This window comes from Poeciliopsis prolifica, unplaced genomic scaffold (assembly GCF_027474105.1).
Source record: "Poeciliopsis prolifica strain line A6 unplaced genomic scaffold, Auburn_PproV2 SCAFFOLD001, whole genome shotgun sequence".
NCBI lineage: Eukaryota > Metazoa > Chordata > Actinopteri > Cyprinodontiformes > Poeciliidae > Poeciliopsis > Poeciliopsis prolifica.
Window position 1 is genome coordinate 21,276,980 of NW_026562376.1, and position 7,804 is coordinate 21,284,783.

Here is a 7,804-nt window from a genome sequence, read left to right on the forward strand (position 1 = left end):
CAGAAAACAGGTAAAAGCATCAGGTAGTGCAAGCTAACTACTTTGTACAGGTATCAAATGTTTACAGCGTTTTTTCAACAATATTAAGTGAGCTTTTCTTCAACGACTGATTTAACACTTATCAATTGATGTGTTACTTATTGTGAGAGGTTTAGTCATTTCTAACATCTCACCATTGAGAAAGAAAAGCACTGAAATAACGTACGACCAGAATATATATAAATATATATGTAAAGAGTTCTAGATGTCAGCCAAATTTGGACATGCAGTATTACATGCAGCACACATACTGTATTTACAGCCCAGCAACGTGGCTTCTGCATGACTACCTTTAAATCCCGCTGCAGATTAGGATTTTAGTTGTGCTCAGTAAACCAGGAATAACAAACAAACGGTACAAACTGGAATGCAGCGATGCTTCCCACTGAACACCGAAGGGGATTGATGGTAGACCTCTCAGCTCCCAATACATTTCCAAGCTGCTTCTCAAATGTAAACTACAAACACTTAAGTAAAAAGCCAAACCGAGCCGAAACTAAATCAGTTTCTCTGCACAGAAACAGCTCAGACCAACAACAGCACAGCTTTGATCGGTGGATTCAGAGTATTTTTTGTCATTCGCTTTGTGCTCAAACAGAACTGAATCATGATCAGTGGATGAGCATTTCCAGTCATTCCTGTGATCAGCAGGTCAGCAGCTCCAGACCTGGAGATGCAGCTGCGGTGCGACTACCAAGGCAGGAAGGGGTCAGGGGTCACGTCTCAGGGAGGGGGGGGGCGATGGTGGGGAAGTGGGGGTTCAGAGGTTTGTTGTAAAGCAGGCGGACACACAGACAGCTGGGAACAACAAACCTGTCAAAGCCAACTTACCCACTGTCTGAAAAGGCTTCTCTATGAGGGGTCATATGGAGAGGAGGACACGTTTACTACATGTTTACTGCAGAGGTTCAGGCTACAGCATGATTCAGGCAGCCACACTTTAAGAGTAACTTCACCTTTAAAGCAATTTCTGTTTCCAACTGAATATCCTTACCTGTTAAAAACATATCTCCAATACAAAGGTGTTGTTAAACATAAAACAGTATCAGACGAGGAAAACACGTTTTTGCTGGAATTGAATTAAACACAGACTGACTCAGATCACCGATTCATCGTATGACAGACTGTCCAACGCAGCCACAGTGTGTCCACTGAACTGCGCAGGTCATTGTGTCGATGAAAAGGTTGGAGATGATCAATATACACTAACATTACATGACTATTACACAGCTTGAATCCCACAGAGTATCGCTGACATCTACTTATCGAAGTTTGATAATAAAAAAAGAGTGTAATTAAACTAAAATATTTTTAAAATATAGCGACAAAATAGCCCACAAAACAACGTATTTTGTCCTGATTAACCGCCAAACCATGACTTGTTTACAGTAGTAACTAAAGCCATTTCTAAGCTGCCTGTCATGTGAAGTGGAAACATGAAGCAAAACAGCAGCTCAATGAAAGCCAGGTGTGAAATTAATGAAATAAAGCTGACTGTCGTCTTCGACGAAACAAAACTCATGAAACAAAACTTCCACAGGTGGGACGTATGTCAAGGAAATCTGCTGAGTAAGCAGATTTCGCATGACCACGAGGTAGGACGGATTTACGGGTAGCACAGATGAACAGAACCCCGGCTCGTCAGGCATGTCGAGACGCGTTAGAAGGAGTGATTTTGAAACCAGGAGATGTCGGCGGTCATTACCGAAGATCTCCGGTCAATGAGCGCGGACAGGGAAAGAGCAGATTGCTTTCTCTGGGAAGAAAAACAGAAAGGGTAGGAGGGTAAGTCCTGAAAGACATCACTTCTGATAATGAAAACGCTCCCTGTATTGAAAGAAAGCCATTTATGCAACTTGGTCATGAAGGCATCACCTGGTGCTCGTCTCATTTGGCATAAAGAAGCATCCGGACTGAATTCATTTTCTTTCTTTCTTTTTTTTTTTTCTCGCAGGAAGACGTAAAATACGTCGGCGTATTAAGGCCACGCTAGGAAAATGAAATATATAAAAGTACGAGAATGAAGCTATAATACTACGAGAATAACGTCATAGTATTACGAGAATAGATCTGCTGTGACTTTATTCTCATTATATTTTTCCGAACTATTTCATCGTCGTTTTATTATGACTTTATTCTCATGCTTATATTTTTAATTTTTCTAACTATGGCCATAATACTCAGTCGTAGTAAAAGCAGCAGCCTCAGAAATTTGCACAGGGGTGGCCAGACCAACCTATTAATTTGATTAATTTATTTGCTGTCTTGTTGAAAAAAGACGACTCTATGTACCTTTTTACAAGCTGAACATGATTCTCTAGGTTTTCAAAAGGGGGCCATGGCCCCCCAGGGCCCTCCCTCGGGGGCCCCACTGTGTAAAAGCAGATCAGCAGCAGCGATGGATGGCTTCATTTGGCTGCATCACGCCCAGGCAGAGGCATTCATGGCCATGCTCCTCTGCCCACGTCTGGGCTTTTTCTTTGCTGAGGGTTATTTCTTTTATTATTATTATCATTTATTTATTTTTTGTTCCCGTCCACTGTGGCTGAAATAAAAACTCACCGGGCTCCGTTTCTGTCCGCCAGGTGCCCGAATGGACCAAATGCAGCAGCCGGGAGAAGAGGAAGGAGAAGAAAGTTGAGAAGCCGTTCTACTCCGACTCAGAGGGCGAGTCCGGCCCGACCGAGTCTGCTGACAGCGGTAACCTTTAACCTCAGCGTGGCGTCGTGACGCCTTTTATCAAAACGGACGTTGGTGGATCTGCTGTGAGTCGAGGACATTGCTGAGCTAAAGTCTGTGCAGGGAGCACAGACAGGTCAGAGGTTACAAAACAATGTAAAACGAGCTGTTGATGCCTTCGCTGTTCAAGACAGAAGTTTACAGACGCAGAATAAAAATACACCTGCACCTTTTTTTCCTTCCCTGTCTGAAGTTAAATCAGACCAAACCTCTCTAAACAGAAATCATTTTCTATTATTGCTTTGCCACAATAACGGGAGGAAATGTCAAACTCTTATTTAGTGATGTCTTCAAAATGACAATAAAGTTCAGGAAACATAAACACTTCACCGAGACGCGGCTTTTTTGACATCGTAACTGAAGTATTGACTTTTTTTACATAACTTAACATTAATCAAAAACAGCGTTTCCTTTAAACCGGAGCAGCAACGGGAAGCGGGACGAATGAATGAACTAAAGAGTTGCGCTAAAGTGTTTCACTATCAGTGATGGCAAAGTTACTTTGGAAAAGTAACTTTAATCGGATTATTGATTACTCTTGAAAAAGTAACTTAGTTAGATTACTGACTACTTGATTTAGAGACTAAGTTGCATTAAAAGTAACTATTTTAGTTCCTAACAACAACAACGCTCCAATACCTGTGAACATCATATTGATCTTTGCCAAAACTTAATTGCAAGTTATTTTATAATGACAACATCAACAATGTGTCTCCGCTTATATGGTTGATTGTTTAATGCTTACACAAAAAAAAAAAAAAAAAAAAACGCTTCCAATTTGTGCTTGTTTTTGTTTCTAGTCTCTGGAAAACTATAAATAGGATTTTGCCCACCCTCACCCCCCAGCCAGTCTGAAAACAAAATATGCATATAGGTTTAATGTCTAGTTGTGCCCAGAGGCTCCTGCTGCTGAATTTACCTTTTCTTTTTCCTTTTACACAAAAACTTGAAAACAAGTTTCCGGGTTACGGTATAAAACACGATACAAGAGAGAAGACGGGTAAGCTTTAATCTTTTTATTTGTACAATAAATAAACTTGCAATACCTCAAGATTACAATTCACAACCACACACAGGGCATGATAAACCATACTTTGTCTATGTGAAAGCCATTGGAGATGAAAGGAACGACCAGGTGTGAATTTGCTGTTTTCTGCGAAAACCGCCTCCTTTTGGTTGGGGGATATTTCATTACCTCTACATTCCTCGTTGTGACTCTGACGCGATCATCGGATGGTTTTAGGATTAATGGCAACCGAAACAAAATGTTTGTGAACATGTACTCTCTCCACGACTGGCTGCATCTGACATGATGTGCTGCCTCTGCTCCTGACTTTGTCTCCGAGGGCAAAAAAGACAAATGGACATTTTTCATGGAGCTCTCAAGTTTCACAAAAATAAGCCGCATGAACCTCTGACTTGAATGTGATTTAGACAAACAAACAAAAAAAAGGTCCTTGCAAATGACTTTGAAATGCAAATTTCAAAATGTTTTCCTCAAACCCAAACAGTTTTGAACAAAATGCTACCTTGACATGAATTGATTGCAGTATTTTTAGGTAAGCAACAAATTTGAGATTTCCTTTAAATATCCCGACTTAGCGGTTAAGTCGATTAATGAGTTTTACAAATCCACTTTGACACCACGACAATGCTTGTATGTCTATCTAGTTATAATTGACCAGTGTTCTGATTTCATACTGGCATGACAGGGTTTGTTTTTTTTTTCTTCAAACAGATAAAAGTAATTTAGTTCTAGTGCATTTTTGGATCTAGCTAAACTGTGACAGCTGCGTAGCCACAGTAGATATTAATGTGGAAGAAATTCAAATCAATTTCCAGAGCACGGCTAAAGCGGTCCCAGGTTAAAGATCGAACAGCTTTAGCTTTTCCTCTCGGTCACTAACTTCACCAGCTTAAAACCGAGGATTAACGGAAACAAAGTCAGGACTGAAGAGTGAATGGATGAAAAAGCAACATGAAAACTGCTTCACTGTTGTAGAACAGAAATCAGAACCGGACCCATGCGAGCTGGGCCTCTAAATTCAGTTTCTACTTGTCTCTGGATGCCCGGTTTATCTGGTCACACCACAAAAATCTTCGGTTTTGGTAGCATTTTGTGTTTTTTTATTTCACCTGAAACAAAACTTTTAATGTGGACAATGAGCAGAGAACCTCCAAACATTTACGTCCATTTTGCTTCCATACTTAAACTGGAAACCAGTAAGTGGTTTAGTGAGCAGCTAAACGATGATTATGCTACAATTCGATGTCTTCTCTGTCACTCTTCAGATGCATGGCTCATTATCTTTTCACACTCTGGAAGCTTCCTGTCCAACGTGGCTTGTTGGAGAACGCAGTCCTAAACAAAATCCGCGGGGTGGCTGGAGTGAGGGGGGCACAAGTGGAGCCGGGCGTCCGCTTGTCGTCACTGCGTCAGGGCCAGCAGGATGTCCTTAACCAGCATGGTGCCGATCACCATTTTCTCACAGTTGATCGTCAGCTGGGCGGCGCCCTCCTCTCTGGTCGTCACAGTGACCAGCACCAGGCTGCCGCTGGTCACCGTTCTGCCCGCAAACCTGTGGGCAGGATGTTCAGGAGGAGGAACAGGAGGACTGAGGTCAAAGCAGCAAAAAACAGAGCAGAAGTAAGGTTGAAAACAAAGAACGAGAGTGAGATGGACGTCGGTTACCAGGATGTCGATTCAGATGCAAAAATTAGATAAATTCTCAAGATGGAGGCAAAAAAACCCAAAACTGATCTTTCAGTGTTTCTCAGTTCCAGTTCTCAGGAAAGAGAAGGACCCCAACTGGGAATTCAACCCATAACCCTGTGGTTCAAATCGAGACATGAATGATTCACTATCAGGTCTTTTCCCTTGTCTTCCAAACCAATTAGTATTTCCATCATCAACCGCATTGATTTTCTGAGTTTGCGCTGCGTTGCAGCAGGTAACATCTTACAGACTGATTGCATGTTTTAGGGGACGACCAGAGCGTGATTTCTACAGAAATCAGTTCGCCTTTTTGTCAACAATGACAAAAAATTAAAAAAAGGAGTGATGATTAGCAAACGGATGTGTTCCTCCTCAGAGGAAACATGGGAACGGACGGAGTGAACAGCATCCTTTCGCAGAAGAGTGTATGCGTTGAAGGTGAAGAAGTTTATGAAGAGTGAAAACGCGAGTGGAACCCAGCGTTAAAAACACAAGCAAAAAATGAATGGATGTTGATTTAACGTCTTCTTCTGCAACAAGATTAAAATGTATAAATAGATTTCATGTCTTATTTTGCAATAAGAGTTAAAAGTAATAAAGTCAAAAATAGGTTCATAAATATAGATAAAAAGTGCTAAAAATCTTTAAAAACTGTGAAACATGCCTCCAGTGATTGCTTTGAGTGACGGATTAAACATTTTATTTTATTTAGAATCTTCTGATCAGGCCCAATTTTCTTTGTATTTCTGTATTGTTGGTTTTCACTATTATCAGCTGTATTGGAAGTGACCTTTCTTGTACCATCAGCTCAACAGAAACAGCTGAGCTAGCAAGCAGACAGCATTGTAGCAACAGTTGTTAGCATAAAACTGTTAATGCACCAGTCACCACTGTAGTAACAATTCCTATCATTTCCTGTCATTTTTTTGATCACAGCTGCTGCTGTGGCTAATTACAGATTAGCTACCACTGAGCTCTTTTAAATTGGGTTGGGGTGCTGGTCTATTAGCTCTCTAAAAACATACTTTACTTGAACTTTGTTGTCGTTATTGGTCCAGAGTGTTTGTTAAGAACATGTATTGATGGTCATAGTCTGTTTGTTTTGCTTCTTTTATAGATTTCAAGTATGGACATGAAAATAAACAGCACTATAACAATATGGAACCAATTTTTTTCTGAATCAAACTTCTCCAATACAACTGCATTTTTTAAAAATTAAAATAGATATTGATATGCTAAAGACTCAACAGAACAGCCGAGTCGGTCCGGGCTAACTCCTCAAACTTACAAAACTTGAGATGGTTCTTTGCTTACTCAGCCGTAAAGGCAATAAACAGAGGGAGAATCTTAAAGTGTATTCACATCTGTTAGTATGGCTTGCTTGAAGACATACTAATTCAAGGATGTAGTGACATCTAATGGCTAAAGCGGAGAATGCAGCCAACTGAATATCATTTGCCACAGATTTCAAATTATTTGGAAATTCAACCCTCCTAATCTGCAGCCATGTCAGCTTTCGATTGTGAAGAGTACAGAGCACGACTATTAGCGATTTGAAGTTTGAAGCCTCATTAAAAAGTTAATTCAACACTCAAACTGTCATTACTGTTATTATATTCTGCGGTCTGGACAAAGATGCTGTTACTATTGACTATATCCTGAGATTTGAAAGCTGATTATGCGTCTCATTTGAACGACTTACTGCACAATGAGGCGCCGATCCCCCTACCTGCACTCTTTGTCTGAGCCGCAGGGAACGCGGCTGAGGTTGGCGGCCGTGGTCACTCTCTGGACGATGGCGTGCTCGTTCCGACACTTGGCGTCTAGAGTTAGCTTCTCTGTGATCTCATTCATTCCCATCAGCTGACCTGGAAGAGTGTCAGCACCGCAGGGGACGAAAAAAGAAAAGCCGATCGGTTAGTCGTTTCCAGGCCTGTCACAACAAGAAATCCTGCTGGACGATAAACTGTCCCAGAAATTGGGGTGATGAAATAATAGCATTGCCGTCTGGAGGACATTTTTCACTAAAATAATAATAATGCACAATAATGTGCGTGCTCCCCCTCAAAATTAAGAAAAAACTTTAATTTCAAAATAACATTTAACACTGGAACCAAATAAACAACAGTATCTAAGATGTTATAAACAAAACTGCATTAAAAAAAGTGATTTCGATAAGTAACTGTAGTCTGACTACTGGATTTGAAATAGCAACATGTTAGATTACTAGTTACTGACCAAAAGTGGTCCGACCGACGACAGTAACACGTTACTGACATCACTTCACAGGTTTGTTCAGATCCAGGTGTT